This window comes from Orbicella franksi, chromosome 6 (assembly GCF_964199315.1).
Source record: "Orbicella franksi chromosome 6, jaOrbFran1.1, whole genome shotgun sequence".
Classification (NCBI taxonomy): domain Eukaryota; kingdom Metazoa; phylum Cnidaria; class Anthozoa; order Scleractinia; family Merulinidae; genus Orbicella; species Orbicella franksi.
Genome location: NC_138150.1, coordinates 15,071,074 through 15,089,155, shown reverse-complemented (window position 1 = coordinate 15,089,155; position 18,082 = coordinate 15,071,074).

Here is an 18,082-nt window from a genome sequence, read left to right as displayed (position 1 = left end):
CGGAGAATTCTTAACGAATTATGGGAAGATGAAGTTAAATTGGTGAGGCAAGGACCACGTAAGTCAAAGGTGCATAAACGTGAAAACTTACCATGACTTCCACTTTAAACAAAGGCACGCAAGGCGTGCAAGAGTTATTTTTTTGTGTGAGGTGTCGGAGATAGGAGCATTCATGGAGCTGTTTACAGTAACGATTTGGTTAATTTGACAAGTTTTTTTGGTTGTGATGTACAGCAAGAAACAAACTGGGAATTTATGATGTACATGCGATGTTATATCGGTCACGGTAAGATAGCTAAATAGTAAGCCATAAAATATTTGACTGAACAAACTACAGTAATCTAACACGTCTCCAGATTAATGTAGATACCATCTTATTTTCTAACAGGCAATTTGATTCGTTCTTTGATACAACCCGCACTATGATTGGTGTGACACGCCCACATGCATAACTCCCTCACTCACCGATCACGTAACCCTTCCAACCCCCAAGAGGAATTTTTGCTCAAAAATACTCAAGTTAATTTAGAGACTTTTTCGCATTTTATACGAGTCGTAAGTTAACCCTTTTTACACAACACAACACAACTTCACCGAAAATAGAAAGAAAGAGAAAAAACCTCTGACACGTTGAAAGTCTGATTTAATTAAATTGCACTTATACTTGGTGCCGCGCAGTCTTCAAAGAACATTTGAACAGTTTTCATACTTTTTACCTTTAAAAATATCGGACTGAAATGAATGTCATCAAATAAAACTATTAAACTGCTACTGTAGAGACGTAAAAACTGCGGTCCAGAAATGAAAGCTTTTTTTTGTTTAATATCCTGGGAACAATAGCCGATAACTTGTTAGTTCTAATTGAATTTACTCCCATTTAAAAAAACAAAAGTGTTAAGTTACCATTTGTTACTAAAGATAGCAAACATTTCGTGGGAAAGAGTGGTGACGATTCGTCCACTCTAATTGAATTTACTCCCTTGTGAAAAACAAGAGTGTCAAATTACACTTTGTAACCAAAAAACAAAAATATCTCGTTATATCTGCATGCAACAAGAACAAAACAATCGTTACCCGCACTTACTATTGTTAACGTTAGAACTGTTTTAAATCTGAAGTCTCGTCCCCTCTAAAAATGTCCTAAGAACTAGAAGCGACGATTCGTGACCTCTAATTGAATTTACTCCTTGTGAAAAACAAAAGTATCAAGTTACCTTTGTAACTAAAAATGAAAATATCCCGTTCCACTTGCATACTACTAACTCACGAACTGTTTCAAACCTCAAGGCTCATCTCGTTCATTTAACTAAAATCCTCTACCTAACCCACAGAAAATGTCGAAGTAAACCCAATATATGAATACTTCCTCCTCTTTTATAAAAGAATAAATATGGCTGTTCTGAACTCTATCGGGATCAAATCTTCTCACATACCATTTACAGTTACAACAAGAAATTTGATTGGCTGTTTATAGTAGATCCAATCTGACTGGTGTGACATACATACATCTCTCACTCACTCACTCACTCACTCACTCATCCATTGAACCGTCCATAGCATACCCGACGCGGCGACTAAGAGGTATTTTTTTATAAAAAAAATAACTCAAAAATGATTGTATCTCCTCAGTTTCTACGGAGTTTTCGCCGTTGATCTTACGTTTTTTTGGTTTTGAGGCCATTTTGCGAAAGCCTTCTGTACGATTGTTAGCTATTTTTATTTTGCATTGTAAATTCGACCTGAGAGGACCCCGGGTGTTACAAGAAGTTTGGTTGACAAATTGCGGTCTAGTACCCCGTGGTGAGTCTTGATTTGCCAACATGACGAGGTTACCAAGCTGATTTCAACGGTCGTTGTGACGCGGATCGAACGGACGCGGAGCTGCCTGGAGTCGCTCGCAGGGCTGCGATTGTGTGGCTAGAGAATTGAAATAAAAGATCAACCTTTGCCCTTGAATTCTGCGGTGGATTTGTGGCCGTGGGTACATTTTAGCTCGGGATTTTTGACTTCGTTCGGCAGGCTGTCCCGACTGAAGTGTTTCGCCTTGTCCTCTCTTTACGAAGGGGACACCGGAATTCAAAGTCGCTTAAGTCAAGTTAAATCGGTAAAATAACCACACCAGGAGCAAACAACACACGTATGGAATAACGTAAGCCATTTTTATTGAGAATTTTCACTTTTAACTACCTCCATGGATATCTTGTAGAAAATCCCGCATAAATCCTTATAATTCGATGCCATATTGTGTTACTTGTGTGGTTCAAAGAGAGAGCTTGGGCGGCCTGTGGGTACATATCAAGGATTCTGGCCTCACTTAGGGTGTTGACGACGAAACGTCACCATTTTTAGCTGTCAAAGTAACCTTTAAGGTGCACTCGAAGAAATAATAGTTAAAAGAAACGATCTCATTTAATCTTTTTAGGCTTGATTTCCGCTGATCTCTCCAGTACGCGAGTTGGGTCTACAAGTGCGCGAGGGATCCTTTCTTGAACAGTGGCTAGTAATCGAACCTATTCCGTTTTAAGTGGTACCTTTTAGGGGTCTAATGAAGCTCTAGCAACTCCCATATTAGTCTCCTTTAGGAATTAAATTCAAATTTTCCAACGAGCATCCCTGACCTGTTCGTATGGGAGTTCCCCCCCCGGATTCCAAATGTCTAACAGGAAGTGACCCAGTGAAGGAGTGATGGAGTGAAATCGCTTCACCACTACAACTTGGAAAATAATATTTTCCAAGTTAAAAAACGAAAAACAATGACCGAGGTAAGTGCCCCGGTTTACCTGTTACTAGGAACGAAGAGAGAGGAAGCCCCACCATGCCCCTCTTTACCCCTCGGCCACTTCACTCTATATATTCTAGTATTTGCGTTGGAAGAACGCAAGCCTAATTTTGACCTGTGGCTTTCTAGAGTTGGTTTCCCTGTGCACGGTTATATACGGGAAAATCCACATTCTTGTAAGGACACCAAAATGGCCACCCCGCTTGATTTTTGCAGGGGCATGTCACGGCCAGTAAACTGGTACCGTTTAATGCTAAGACGTGTGGCGAACATGTGAGTATGTGAGCAGGCCATGAGAGCTCGTCTTTCCGCGGAATCTCTCTTTGACTTCTTTCTATTCAGGTCATTCAGCCGCCGTACGCTTCGCTATTATGTGCTCTCAGCGTTAGATTTTGGTGAATTTAAACGCTTCGACGGTAGCATTTATCGAAATCTGAGGGAATTGTCCTTGTTTATTAACACGACTTGGCTTTGGGATGTTAACCGTGGGAACAGCTACATTTTGATAGCATTTGTTGATTAGTTCCAGTCGCGACAGATAGCTCATTCTTTATCTGGTCGAAATTTTATTGTTTGGAATCGGTGGAAATGTACTCTGAAGGCAAGATCCAAAAGTTTACATTATTCATCAGGGGAAATACTCGAATTAGTCGCACGGAGTTTGTTTACGATAAACGAGCACGCGATTGCAAATGCTAGCTTAAATTTGTGCTTCCAGCGTAGAATAATGTACCCAATTTAAATATTCTATGAAACTTGTGAGTCTACAGAAACTGGCGGCGTCACGTGACGTATCAACAAATCGTGACCTCTTCACTAGTTGGACTTTGACATTATGCTGCTGAAAAATGTTGATTTTAGCAATAGACGAAGGTTGAAAGTCAGCTAGTGAAATCATTTATTTAAGGTATATATATTAAAGTGAGGGCGTCGAACTCGCTCTCATATAATCTCTGATTACTACTAGTCACTGAAGTATACTGGTCAGCTCCATACAGTTTCTTCAAGGCTCTTTCAGCCTCGGCCGGACCCTTCCTGTCGGAGCCTGTTCACGGGCTATTCAGTTTCTGCAACAGCTTATGTCAGACTGGACACGGCAGCGGAAGAGCCTTGGAAAGGACTTTTCCCACTTATAGCACGCCAAATTTACACTACTCGCAGAGCAAATGTCTGCCGAATTCAAATCAGGGTTGAAATACTATAAAGTTATTTTTCTTTGAGCTCTTGTTCTCGGATACTCACGGATATGATATGATTGAAAAAAGGACAGAGAAAGCAGCGACTTCTTTAGGCTCGATTTCCCTCGCTCTCTCATGTCCGGTCTACCTTCCTCCCCGAAAAGAGGAAGGGCGCGGGCTCCTTTCCCGAAAAGCGGCTGGTAATCGAGCCTACGACTACCTGCGAGTCAGTTTGGCCAGGGGTTTACTTACGCGTGTGTCCCATAGGTGGGCCTGCTAGCAGGGTACGAGAACGGAGGGGCTTCTTCTCGGGACTTTGCCACTCGTAACGTCCAAGCATTTGGCCGACCAAAGCCTTTGGTACCCATGCAGCCCGTATTAAATACCCATGCTAACTTCATGCACATGCGAAACTGACTAGATAAGCGTGTAAACGCTGTTAGTAGTAAACCTCGGTAAACGTCGGTAAATCAAAAGTAAGTCAACCCAGGTTTGTGGACAGTTGAACGCCTCATCAGGCATGGTTTAGCTCTGTAACGGATGGTAACCGAGGAAAAGCAGACGATGTCTCGAAATCTTGGCGCGGCAAGTGTTCATGCGTTCAACGCGTAAGCATTGCGTAAAGAAACAGAGTCAACGGGCACAAAATGCTAAATTAACTAACATTTAGTATATGTAATCGCATGGGCCAGAGGGCAATTAACGATTAATTTTACGCTTATTTTCAAAGTTTTGGAAAACTGTGAAAATTCAAGTGAAATTAATCCTTAATTGCCCGAGGGCACTTCCGATTACTTGTTTATAACATCAGTAAATAATAGTAATTGGACCGAGTGGAGTACAATTTAGGGAGAATCGGACGAGCGCGAAGTGTGAGGCCGATTTGAAATTACAAGGACGATCTCTCCCTAAATTGTACGACACGAGGTCCAATTAGTAATTAATCGTATCTCTAACAAATTTCGGAACTAAAAATGTCTTTTGAGAACTTCTTTTGAGCGAAAACGTATGTAGCGCGTTTCATAAGTTTTGAAAACTGTAGGAAACATTGCAAAGAAAGCCATTAAAGCGCACGCAATTGACGTGCGAATTACGTGGGTATCCAATTATAGGTGTCCAATTACAAAAAGTTGAACACCCACGTGATCGCGCGCCGATTACGTGGCAAATAGGCCTTCGGAGAACCAATCACGATCGAGAATTTCCTTATGGATATGATTAAGGGCAAAATTCTCTACAAAGGAAAACTTTCAAGGTCTTGTCGTCGCGTAAACAGGTTTGCCGGTTGTCATTAAAGAACAGGCTAGCAGTAGAACGGGGAAAGCTTGCTATAATAGTAAGCAAAACGCAATAAGTTCAATTCACTCAAAGCAACTTCTTTACAAATAAAACTTTTATTCACCTGTTTTGCGCATGCGAAGCTTGCAACGACCTGGAACTACTTCATCGATTGATGAAATTGAAAGACATAATTAAGTGTCCAAACGAGCTCTAATAACTTCTTGAATCCAAAACTCTCCTTTCCACCGCGAAAACTTGATGTACCAACAAAATTTACGCTGTTTTTTTACGCCGATAAGGTGACCTGTGATACTAATAAGGCGAACCGAAAGAAAACGAAAAAATTAATTTTCAGTTTGGCAGCCATTCTGTAACTCTATGGTTCGGGCGATATAAGCCGTCCCCGCTCAAACGTTTTTCAGGCTGCGATTCAATACAGTTTTGGATGGAAATATCCTTTTGCTTTCCCACCAAAAGACTGCGCTTTGCTGCATGTCGATTTTCTTTCACGTTAAGGTTACAGTATACCTTCAGGGGTGTCTCGCGTGCAAGCGATGTAGCGAGTGCAGTTTAAGGTCATTCCACTGAAATAGAACCTGCACTGAGATTTTTGTGAAACTTTGTCTATTGATTGTTTATATTATAGGAAGTTAAATGTTGAAATAAAAATGAGGGACCTCCATGTTCGTTTACTAGCGACAGCACCTTGTTTATACCCATATAAATCCTTGTAATAGTACCATGATTGTAGTCACAATTGCTTGCTAAATTCACGTTTCCGACGATTGCTTTTTGTTCTACACTGAGAATTGGTCCTTATTTATTTTACACAGAGAAATCTATTACTCAATTCAAAACAACAGAAAAAAATGATAGGTCACCATACTCGTTTGCGAGAAAATGACGATTTACCTCTATGGCGAGGTCCAACTGTAAAGAAAAAGCCGCCATTTTTTAATGCGCGCGCGCTAATCACGCGTGAAATTATGCGCGGTAGGGATGTGCAATGCAATACTGGGGAATGACCTTAAGCGGTAGATACCTAAACCCCTAAAACTTATAGAGCTGGCTATCAAACTATACCAAAAATTTTGAAATAAAATGAATTGTCGCATTTTTCACGACCACTAAATGCGAGACCACTAAATGCGAGTACCCGAATCACCTTTCGAAAGCTACAAGTCAAAGCGAATTTTGTTTTTCGCCAATTTGATTTTTTCCTCGGTTTCAGGGCCCAATGCGCTAAAAAAGCGTGTCTACGTTTTGCCATATTCAATCGCAGTAAAAAGTTACAGAACATTTTCGAAATAGGATTTAAAAAATTTGGAGTGATCGTACAAAAATCGCTCTCGAAGAAGACATATTTCGAGATTAACAATTCGCAGACCCTTTTTGGTAGTTTATATGTTAAACTAACTACTGTCCAAATTTGAGGGCAATTGAACAAATTCCCTTTGAGTTAGAACTCTTTAAAGTGTCTGCTAAAAGCGAAAAAATGTATTCGAGAAAACAGCGCTAAGAAAAATCTTTTGCTTCGCAAACAAACTCCGCCCACAAACGCCTTCAACTGGGTTCTCAGATGACTGAGCCAATCAGTGCAGGGAAAGTTTACTACCGTTAACCTCCTGGTGAAATTTACGCGCGAATCTCCAAAAAACCCTTGTGTTTCGCAATGCGCTCAAGGCGCCGAAGGCGGAGAGATAATTTTTCTGTAGCTCAGTTTTTCTCGAAGCTGTTCTGGCAAAATGGGGAAGACGAAAAAGGAGACGCACGCTAGAGTAGCCTGCGAACACAGACGTATCTCCGGCTGTGGCTTCTCTCCGCCGAAAAATAACTTCTGCGAGCAACAATGCTGATCAACTGAGTAGTCAATTCGTGACATCCTTACAGGTAATTCCCACGAAAATCGTCTCGGTTGATTGCATACGCGCCATAGGGCTGTCAATCAAGAGGTAAACTTTTACTTCCGGCGAAAACGTAAAACCGCCATTTCTCCGCCAATATTTAGTCTTTTTCAAATTTTTTTTTCAGAAATTAGAGATTATTCTTCAACCACTACTTTGACCCAAAAATCCAAATTTGAAGAAAATTTCCGACCTGAAGGTATACTGTAACGTTAAGATGAAATAAGCGCGTTTAGATCAAACTCAGAAGCAATGCGTTTCTGAATATCCGCTTGAAGCGGGAAACCAACTTAATGCAGGCGTGCTCAGCCAATCAGCATCAAGTATTCAAGCCCTCTTGATTACCAAAAGTGCCCTCGTGATTAAGAAAAATGCCCTCTGTCTCAGCCAACCAGCATTCAGTTGTTTTGCCCCGTATCTGATAAGAATTTAAAGCGGCCCCGAATAAGGAGAACTACTAGCTGCTAAACATCCACGCAGCCCGGGCTCCGCGGCAGATGCCGTTTCAGGTTTTTTGTGAATTGAAAAGAAAAAAGTGTTCTGTGAGACATCAAAATTTTCTTTCCAATATTCATCTACTGGGCGCTTGTTAACTTTTCCTACCTACAGGGTGGGCGCTTTATTCAATTTACAAAGCTAATGGAGCTTCATCGAACATTCTAAACTATCAAATAAGATTTTTGAAAAGTCTTTCTTATTATGCAAGAACGTAACAAAACGAACCATAGAAAATAAATGTAACTTCAATTGAAACAACATTTCATGATCTACCACTTGTCACTACCGTTATCATTCCATGGAGTCTTTACAGCAAAGTCATATAACAAACCAAGCAGTGCAATGAACTGAAACAAAATTGATTCAAAAGTAACATTTTGTGGCCGCTTTTGTTCCCGTGAGATTTTTAATATACGACGATTTTAGACGGCTATTTGACGAGCCGATTAGAGCAGGCACAAAAATTAATTGTTAATGTTAATACTATGTAAGAAATGATCAATATCTTACTAATATAGATTACTTCACGGAAACTGCGCGCGTAAAGAGACCTTTAGATTTGACTACGAGTACGAGATTGAGTAACAGTACAATTTTCGAATTTCAAATCAGTGACGTTTTCAGAGTCCTCGCTCTTCATGTTGGTTTTAGGTAGAGAGGCTAGCTCATGGGATGAGATGGGTATGTGACGTGATAATGTGAAGCCTGCAAACTAGAATTGGAAAGTTGTTCTCATACTCAATCTCGTACTCGTATTCGTACTCGTACTCAAATCTACGCACGAGTGCGTAAATACCGTACAAAGCACTTTTCATGCTGTAATTTGTTTATTTTATACTTACTGAGATTTTCACCTTCGACCGTTTTGATAAAATTTCTTTGCTTTTTCATTCAGCAGAACAATAGTCAAGTTATGTTTTTATTCAGTCCGGGAGCGCTTAATTGGCGCTTCTTCGAAAGCCTACTATAAATATTTTTCGTACAGAATGTTTACCTCTTCATCAGTCAACGCTTCAGGCACGTTTGATTTGTTTCCTTTGCCTTGTTTTTTAAGTTGTTTGCTTTGAGCTTCCAGACATTTCCTTTCTTGGTAAAACTCTTTGTCATCGATGCTTACGGGATATTTGCCTTCTTTAAAAACCGGCTAAAAAAACTTGAAAAGAGCCCCTGAAGGCTTAATGGTTTGTAATCCTGGTCATTCGTTTGACGTTTAAAATAAATATATGTTATTTGCCGGCTGGGAGGTCCGTAGAGTGAAACACTGTGACCGAGGTCTTGAAAATGCTGCCCGAGGTCACAATTTTTCACTATACGGACCGACCCTAAGCCGGCAAATTGGTGGTTTTCAGTGTCACGCCATAAAAAAATAGATTAAAATAAAAATCAAAGCTGTTCAACAGATAAAGTCCAGAATCTGAGAAAAGAAGGAAGGTAAATACGCCAAGACTCTCGCCAAGATTCAGGTCACAACAATTTTTCTTATGCAAGATACGGGGAAAAACTTTTTACCTAAATTTAAAGAGATTTGTGTGGAGACGCCATGTTGGTGCCCATCCGGATGGGCACCAACATGGCGGCCGGAAACCAACAGAAACATCTGTCACTGAGTTTTGCTACAAAAGCGTGCATTTATCCCTCGAGGAACTCTAAAACATTAAAATAATACTTTTTCTAATACAAGAATTGTTCAGATAGCCAAATTCCCCGCAATAAGTCACTTTTTTAACCAACATGGCAGCTCTCTTCGCCGTCATGTAAATGCCGCGTCACGCAAAAGCTTAGAAATCCAAGCGCAGTCTATCACAAAACCAAGAACCCATTCGGGGCAAAACTTTCTATGAATATTAGTTTTCAGCTGCTCTTATACATCATTAAAGTAAAATCTCAGGAAGATCAATAGTTTTGTAGTTTGAATTTTAGTGACGTCATGTGAAAACCGGCAGTAACATGTTTATTTTTTTATCCTGCGATAAATTGGTTTTACAGATTACAAATGGGTTTGTTTACACAACTTTGTCATTGAATCGGCTTCCGCGCCGTCTACTAATGATTTTTATTATATGGCTGTGTCTCACAAGGACTGGGAACTACCGAATTCACGAATTTGATTGGCTGCAATCGATATTGACCGCGGTCTAGATTTTCCCATCTAGACCGGCATCTAGACCGGTTTCATTTTGCGTTGAAAAAGTAGCAAACTAAAATACAAAAATGTTCACCGTTTTCTTTCATTTTCTTCTCAATCATTTATGGAAGTGCCGAAAAGCTTGATGATAAAAAAAAGTAAAGAGGACGAGCAAATTTCGGCAGGTTTAAGTTAAGCTCATCTCCGTTTGCAAGCAAAATGTCAGCAAACCAGTTTCATTAAACGATTTAAATTTTTCTTGTTTGCCATATTGTTTGCCTCGGTCGTGTGTACAGACCTCAGACAGATTTTTTTCTAACTACTTTATGTTAGTTGCATTTATTTCACCACTTAAGTTCTCCAAAATTGTTACTACGGTGTGAAATTTCGTGCGAAGTTTGAGGTTTTACTACAAAAACAATTTCTGTCAGTCGTTGTTTTTAAGGACGGTGCCTACTTTTGTTAGTGCGCATACTTTATGCGCATCATGCAAGGCAAGCGCCACGCGCGCACTGGGGTTGACATTGACGCAATCAACTACGCTACCAAGTACACGACTAAAAGAAAGCAACATTTTCCTACTGTGACCAAATCAAGTTTAGTGAACCCGTCAGTTAAACCAGGAACACCAAAATAGCAGCATATCGCTAACCGCTAACTGTTAACGTCTTCCAGCTGAAAAACTAGCTGTTATCTGTCAAAAATTGTACTGAAGTCCAACTGTAAACATATGTACCTGCAGATGGCGTAGTGCGCGCGCAAAACAAGTGCGAAATACGCAAATTCTTTACTTACTGGGGAGGTGACAGGAAAAAATGTAACGGGCACCATGAAAGTTTTCAAAAAGATCAATGACTTCAATAAACGCGTGGTTACCCCCACATTTTATGTTATGAAATGGAAGTGGCAAGCCTATTCAACACGTGAGCAAAAGGTATGGCTGTGAGCAAAAGGTATTTAGACTGTATTTTGGCTGAACCAGAGGAAGGCTGTCAGAGACGCTAAAGCGCTGTTGCAACGATTTTGTTACCCAAAACATACCAAAAATGGTTTTTAAGTTACCATTTACCATGCAGTTTTAATATCATTATGAATGTGTTTGCTTTTTTGTTTGTAAAGGCGAATTCGAAGGAAATCTGTGAAGAAATATCCTCTCCTTCTTTTTTTCAGAAAATGCTGATGTCAGCATTTTTCTTGAGATTCAAGGCTAATTATCTCGAAACAATGCGTGGCTACCCCAGTTTTTCTTTGTGGATTCCAATAGCCCTTGCAAAGGTCTACTTTTTCCACGTGGTCCTTACCTAGCGCAAAAACCTTTGTATTTAGTAGGCACCGTCCTTAAGATCACTTGAAATCAGACTTTTCTACCGTAAATTGAGAAAGCGAGAAAATTTGTTAAGCGTATTCCACAGAAATTCTCCTAAATACAGCAACGATCAGAGAAATTGAAATTGACTCAAATTTTACGGCGAGAGAAACACAGGATTACGCGCCATTACAGCGCCAAGCTACAAACAGCAAAGCAAACTCTCAAAACTTCAAAACACTCAATTTACTTACAGTGACTTTCCTTGCCATTTTAAAGTGAACACAAATAAACTTGCGTTGACTAAACGTCGATGGATGTGTAAAAAAGGCAAAAGATTGACGATTACCGCTAACTTTTAGGAGCGAAATTTAGGCAGCGCGGAAAAAATCCGGCCCGTGGGCCGTATCGTAAAAAGCTGGACCGGTCACGTGCGTATGATTAGCCAATCAAATTCGAGGATTTAGGATTCCGGTCCGCTCAGATGCTTGAGAAAAAAATAAATTCGCATATGTACTTGTAGCGGAGCTCCGGCGGCCGAAAGGGCCGCCAAGCGGAGCACCATAACTATCGGAATAGAACCACATGCATGCATAGAAGTAGAAACCCATGCAACTCTTTTTTTCATGGTCAACATGGCTAGCGGCATGATCGCAGGCACGTTCGCCCAACGACGGTGTCGCACAACATGGCGGCCATCCAGCTAACACCAAGTCATGCAGTCTTGGTTTACAGCATATATCTTTGATATTGGACATCCATGTTATGGCCAATTGACACCTGTCAAAACAAGGTATCAGCTGACCGGTATCTTGTGACCTTATCGCAGGCTCAGGTTTAGAGCTCATCGAGGTCATTTGTTTTTTTCAAAGTTGACCGCTGACCAAGTACTGGCTTTCGATAGGATCGCGGCTCATGCCAGGTTAATTTGTTGGAATCAGGGCGAAGATCAGGGCCGGGTTGTTCGGAAGCCGGTTAACGCTAACCCAGGATTAAAAATTTGCCGAAGTTAAAATTTTCTTGCATACAAAGATTTTTTACTGCTTTTGGGTCATGGGCCGGCTGCGGGTGTAGTTTGAGATAAATAAAACTCAAAACAGAAGGCCAAACAATAGGAATAGAAAACCTCACAAAAACTCACCAACCCGACAAAACTGAAATCAAAATTCTCACTTATCCTGTTTTAGCTTAATCGTATAATCAGGCTTTAAACAACCCGGCCCAGGATCTCCGCCTTTAGACTTGGCTTAATCTATATATTTGAGTTCATGTGATTTGATTTCTTCCACTTTTTTCATCTCTTCCTTCTGTCTGAGGAATTGGCTGAAACAAGCTAACGTCCCGTCAGGTTTTTGCCCGAGTGTTTTAGTTCTGCTGTCTTCAATGGGTTTATCTAAAGCGATAATACTGTTCGGACTTTCCGCCATTCAGAGATCTTCAGAGATTGTCTGTGGTTCATAGCTAATTTACTAGAAAACTAGTGGAAACGTGAGGAAACTCTACAAACGTCTGGGAAAAAACTGAGGGGAAAAGACGCCGTAAACTTGCCGTAAACAAAGATGAGTGAATTTCATTCAAAATGACGCGAACATTGTCAATAGCTTAGTCTGCTGGCAGCCGGTTTTTTCTTTAAGGGAGACAAGGACGAGTGTTTAGTTATCGCGAACGAGAAAGGGCAGTATGGCGGTGGCCGAGTGGGGAAGAAGGCGGGACAAGGGCGGTATAGCCGAGTAGGGAAGAAGACGAGACGAGAAAAAACCTCTCGTGTGTGCGCGCCCATGTCTCGTCCCATTCCCCTTTAGGCTAAAGCGTCTCGCCTCATAACCCCTGCTGAATTTCGAGAGAAAAACAGACTGCCAGCAGTCTATCAATAGCTTTTCTCGCTTTTTGATTGGCTTCTTAAAAAAGACAATAAAATCTCATTGGTTAAAAAGTTGACAGTTGAAAGCTGATTTCGCATAAATTAAAATTTTATCCTCTAATTGATGATAAAACTGAGTCAATCAGCGCACGAGAAATTAGACAGTTATTGTCAAATTAACATATTGACGTCCGTTTTTTTATTTGTCTGTCCTCTTATTGGTGATAAATTGCGTCATAACATTGTCAAAGTGGCTGTGGAACCACGGGCCGCAGGCGAGTGGTTCCGCAGTAAACTTGTTGTTATGACTTTCATTCTAAAATTTTGGGAATACCTCCCGAGGTTGGCCTAAAATTCCGGAAAATCGGAATATTACTCAACATGGCTTATCCTTAAGGCGAGAAATTTGTTAAGGCGGGACTTACAGCGTTTATAAGGCCAATAGGTCAGTAGTCTCTAACAGAACAAATGGCAGAGAAATTTCTCCATAACAAATTTACCATACATCTTTAAGTAAAGCAAAGCTCTCATGTGATCTATCGCGTGATTGCCATGCTCCCCTCCCCCACTGAGTTATTGCGTAATAAATATAAAATTAACCAATATTTCAAAAAAAAAAGCAAAACGAAATGAAATTTAGCCCTTTTTCTGAGATTATTGTTAGCAGAGATCCTCTACCACCTTTTGAGGTAAATAAAGCATACAATACAACGCAGTTTTCAAATTTTCATGCAAAAGGTGTCTTCAAAACGTAAACGGAGGAGATTTAATATTACATTTTAGTTTTGGGGCTTGTTTTGACAGTCAAGATTAGGGAAACGGTAACGCTAGGGTTATTATTACCTAACCCTAACACTGAGCTATACATTAGGGTTAGACCTAACCCTAACCATAAGGTTTAGGGTTAGGGTGTAGGGTTGGGGTTAGGGTTAGGGCTAGGTCTAGTTAGGGTTAGGGGTTGGGTTTGGGTGAGGGTTAGGTCTAGTACATCAGTTGAGGGAAGGAACTATAAGTTCGTTTAACAGGAAAAGGTAGCGCTTGACGTTTATTTCACTAATTAGCAGTCAAAAATGTTTGTTTTAGGTACGAAAAAGGCGCTAGAAGTTAGTCACGTCATTTAAGAGCTTCTGCCTGAGAGACCGGGGCAGACATGGAAATGAAGGTCGGCCGATTTCGCTTAAAATTGGTACACAAAGTCATTATGTGGACTTATGTAATATGCTAAAGTTTCAGGTTCAACGACCTTCTTTAAGCTGAGTTCTGGATATCAGCCCCTCAGGGGTCCCCAGAGGCAGATTTTTAGTGTAATTTTAGCCACTTTTCAATCTCTCTTTTAGCAACGTACAATTAATTTCAGACAAAACCAAAACCATATTTGTAATGCCCTATCCTTAGGCTTCTATGGATAAAAACATTAGCTCACGGGAATGTTTCGTTAGCCTGTGGCTGTGATCACAACTTGGTCCTATTTGAAGCATATGGGAAGCAACCGGAAATGGTCTGTTTTTCAGACCGCATATTTTCTATGCCCATGTTTTATATCGTGAAGTCTTAGTATCCCTGCAAAGTTCAGCCCTTAGTTTAGTAATACCAAGAAAAAAAATACTAAGATTGAGGCTTTTTTACTACGAAACACTTTTAGAGAAATTACTTACTACGCACTTCCTGTCTTAATTACTTTTTAGGAGAGATTTTTAGACACCAGCTGCACAATTAACAAACAATCAATGATCCCAAAGTAACTTATTTAAAGGAAATATATATTTTCAAACCATAAACTAGAAATTAATTTTCCTACTGCGGATTTGAAACGAAATTTTATGTAGCATTTGTACCCTGTACCCAGGGGACTGGAAGGTGAGGGGAAACTTTATACGTTGATAAGAAGAAAAGTAATCAAAATACAATGAAACAAGTTGTTTACTGAGTGTATAAGTTAGGTGGGAAAAGCTGAGAAAAAAAAGCCTTATTTATGGGACTCTGCCTTGTTTCAATGGCAACCATGCTTTGTCAGGCATAATAGGCACTTTGCAGCTGGGGTCACGTGACCAAAGTTTTCCTATAAAATTTTTATATTATGGGCTTTAACTTAAAGAATGCCAGAAATGGAAAGAGCGCATCGGAAATACCAAAATGGCCAATTTTGAGGCCCGTGGAATTAAAGAGTAAGTTTATACGACAGTTTGAATTTTCGGAAAATTTAGAGGATTTGTATGGAAAATGTTGCTGGAGAGCAACGTCTTGCTGAGCAACGTCTTGCTCTCCAACAACCTTTTCCATACAAATCTTCTTATTCTTTTAAAAATTTGGAACGTCATAAAATCTCCTTCTTTAATGATGGGGGCCTCAAACTTGGCCATTTTGATATTTTCGATGCGCTCTTTCCATTTCTGGCATTCTTTAAGTTGTAGCCCATAATTTTATGAAAAACAGGTCACGTGATGGCTTAGCTGCAAAGGGCCTATTACCTCAAGTTTGACTTTTCTCACCTGATTCTCTGTTTTTTATTGACGTTGTCAAGGTTTCTTGGGACAAACAGTTTTTTTGCACCTTTTAATTCCTTTAGTGCCCCCTCTTTTAATTTTGTTATACCTGGCAAAAACGATATTTTGATTTCATGGAATAGTCATGAAATCCACACCGGTGGATTCAATATGACGGATGTTTTGAAATTTATGACATTCTAACGTCACGTGCCTTCATAGCTGACTATTCACCATGATTAGAATTTTAAGCCGTGAGTTTTTTTCTCCTTTCCCCTGCCAGAAGATCACAAATACCCTGTGTGACTAGTGGTACCGAAATTTCCAACTTAATTGTGACGCACCCAAAGGTGCTTTCCTTTAAGCTTCCGTCCTAGCTCCTCTTTGGTATCGATTCCAAATAAGAATACCAGCGTTACGATAGAGATTGCAAGTAAGTAAGCCTCGTGATACAATAGAGGGCCAAATTACTTCCTATTTTCGCCAGGAGATTACGTTGTTTGAGCATGACACGCGAAGCATCTCCGCTGTGATTTAATATTGGGCATGTGAAACTACTTAATTTATCTCCAAGCCCTTTCGACTTTTCAAGTGAAACAACATCCAATATGGTGTCGAAAATGTTAGAAATTGAGTTGTGGGTGGGCAGACAATTTTAAGTTAGAGATATTTTGTTCAAATGTGTATGCAGATGATGATGGAACAACGATTCTTGAACCAATGGAACGAATTAAAGACATTAAGGCGTGTAAAAAAAATCTTTGAACGTACAAAATAAATTTATGTCTGATGAACATGCATGCAGTCACTCTAACCTTGGATATTTATGGATGCAATAGGTATTACAATGCCGAACGCCTGAAATATGCTATCTGAAACGTCAGCGGTAACCTTCTTTGATGTCTTCAATTTATTTTTTCTCCTTGATGGAAAGGGTGCTGACACGGCCCACTTTGGTCACTCAAACGGGTGAATTTTCGGCGGTGACGTGGGCAATCTTCTTAAATTCATATTTTAACTTCCATTCAGGGAAATTTTCAACTCTATGGGACGTGGCCAGTTTATTACCACTAGTGCCCACTTTAATTTGACCAGCAGGTGGGCAACATCTCGATCCAACGTCGCTAATGGGAGAGTCACAGCAGGCTCTGGCGCCTTGTTATCTCGTGCCCCGCATATGTCATCTTCTTTCTAAACGGGACACTGTATAATCATGTTTTCAGTTTTCCAGGAGACTAAATTGTAATAGCCAGACTTTTTCGCTCCTCTGCCTTTCAAGCACACTCAAATGAAACAAATATGCTTAAAGACTGAATTGATTTAGTAAGTTTAATTAAATTGATCGCAGATAGTTTCTTTTCTTGTAAATAAACAATCCAGCCAGCAAGATGTCCACGTGCTGCCCATATATTCATTTCACGGTTGCATTTTATCAATTTACGACAGACTGAAGTAAACATTTAACGTAGTAACGCGTTCGGATTCTATACAAAACTGGCAACTGCCTAGCACATAGCACGATCGCGGCCTAATAGTTAGCGGGCTGGAATCCGGATCGAGCGCTCCTGGTTACTAGGGCGTTGTCATGTCGTCTTGGGAAAGGCAATTTTCTTTCACAGTGTCTCTCTCCACCCAGATGTATAAATGAAAGCCGGTGATTATCATCCTGTCCAGGGAAGAAGAGCAATAACCAATTTAAGCTCCAGCAGGCATGACGCACTGGACTTTGTGACGACTTACCATACCACCTACACCAAGCATACTGGTCGTCCTGGGGATTATAGCTTCTTATTATGGAAATCGGAGTTAAGGGCCAGCAATCCTACAACTAGGGTGCTATAAGCAGTAGTCTTTGAAGGAAAATCTACTCTTCCCCTGCCCTATCTTTGGATATATGCAGTACACCAACTTAGTCTGGATCTCTATGCACTGAGAAAGCAACAAAAGGAAAATCCTGATAGAGAAAGGGAAAGTGTGCCAATGAGTAATTTTCTGGTAATTTAGTCAGACATTCAGCGACTTGGCAGGGAAAACGGTCCATCTTGGACTTCCTCAATTTATAATACCAAGGCCTTTTGCACCGGGGGACTGGGTATGAATAAATATTCTGTAACATATCCATTCGTTCTTCAGGTTCTCATACAAGTTCTATACCTAATCATTCTCTGTAGTATCAAGGAGACAAATCTAGACAAGAAAAAAAATGAATTTCAAGACAATCATAGCCAGCAAACTTCAGATAAGTTGGCGTGTCGTGAACTCGTCACGTACGGTATGAATCAACCTGAATTTTCATTACTCGCAACGACGCACTCACGATCAATTTATCGCCGGGGCTAAGGTTTTAAATGTTGCTTCACTTTTAAGGGATTATAAGAAAGGGGCATGCCTCTACACCTGTAGCCAGGTAAGCATTCATGGTAAGTGAATTTATCCAGACACCTTGCGCATAGACTGGGATAGTGAGACTGCATTTAATTTTACAATTAGCTATAAATATATTCGAAATTTCCTGAAGGTTCAAAGAGATTTTCAAGTAGTGTCATGAGAGACGTTGTGACTTCATTTAGAGTGACTGATAAGTTGTTTTTCTTCACCAAAGAAGTCCAGCGACTCCATTATCTGTAATTTTCAAGACTTCTTCCACAAAATTTATAACCGCCGCCA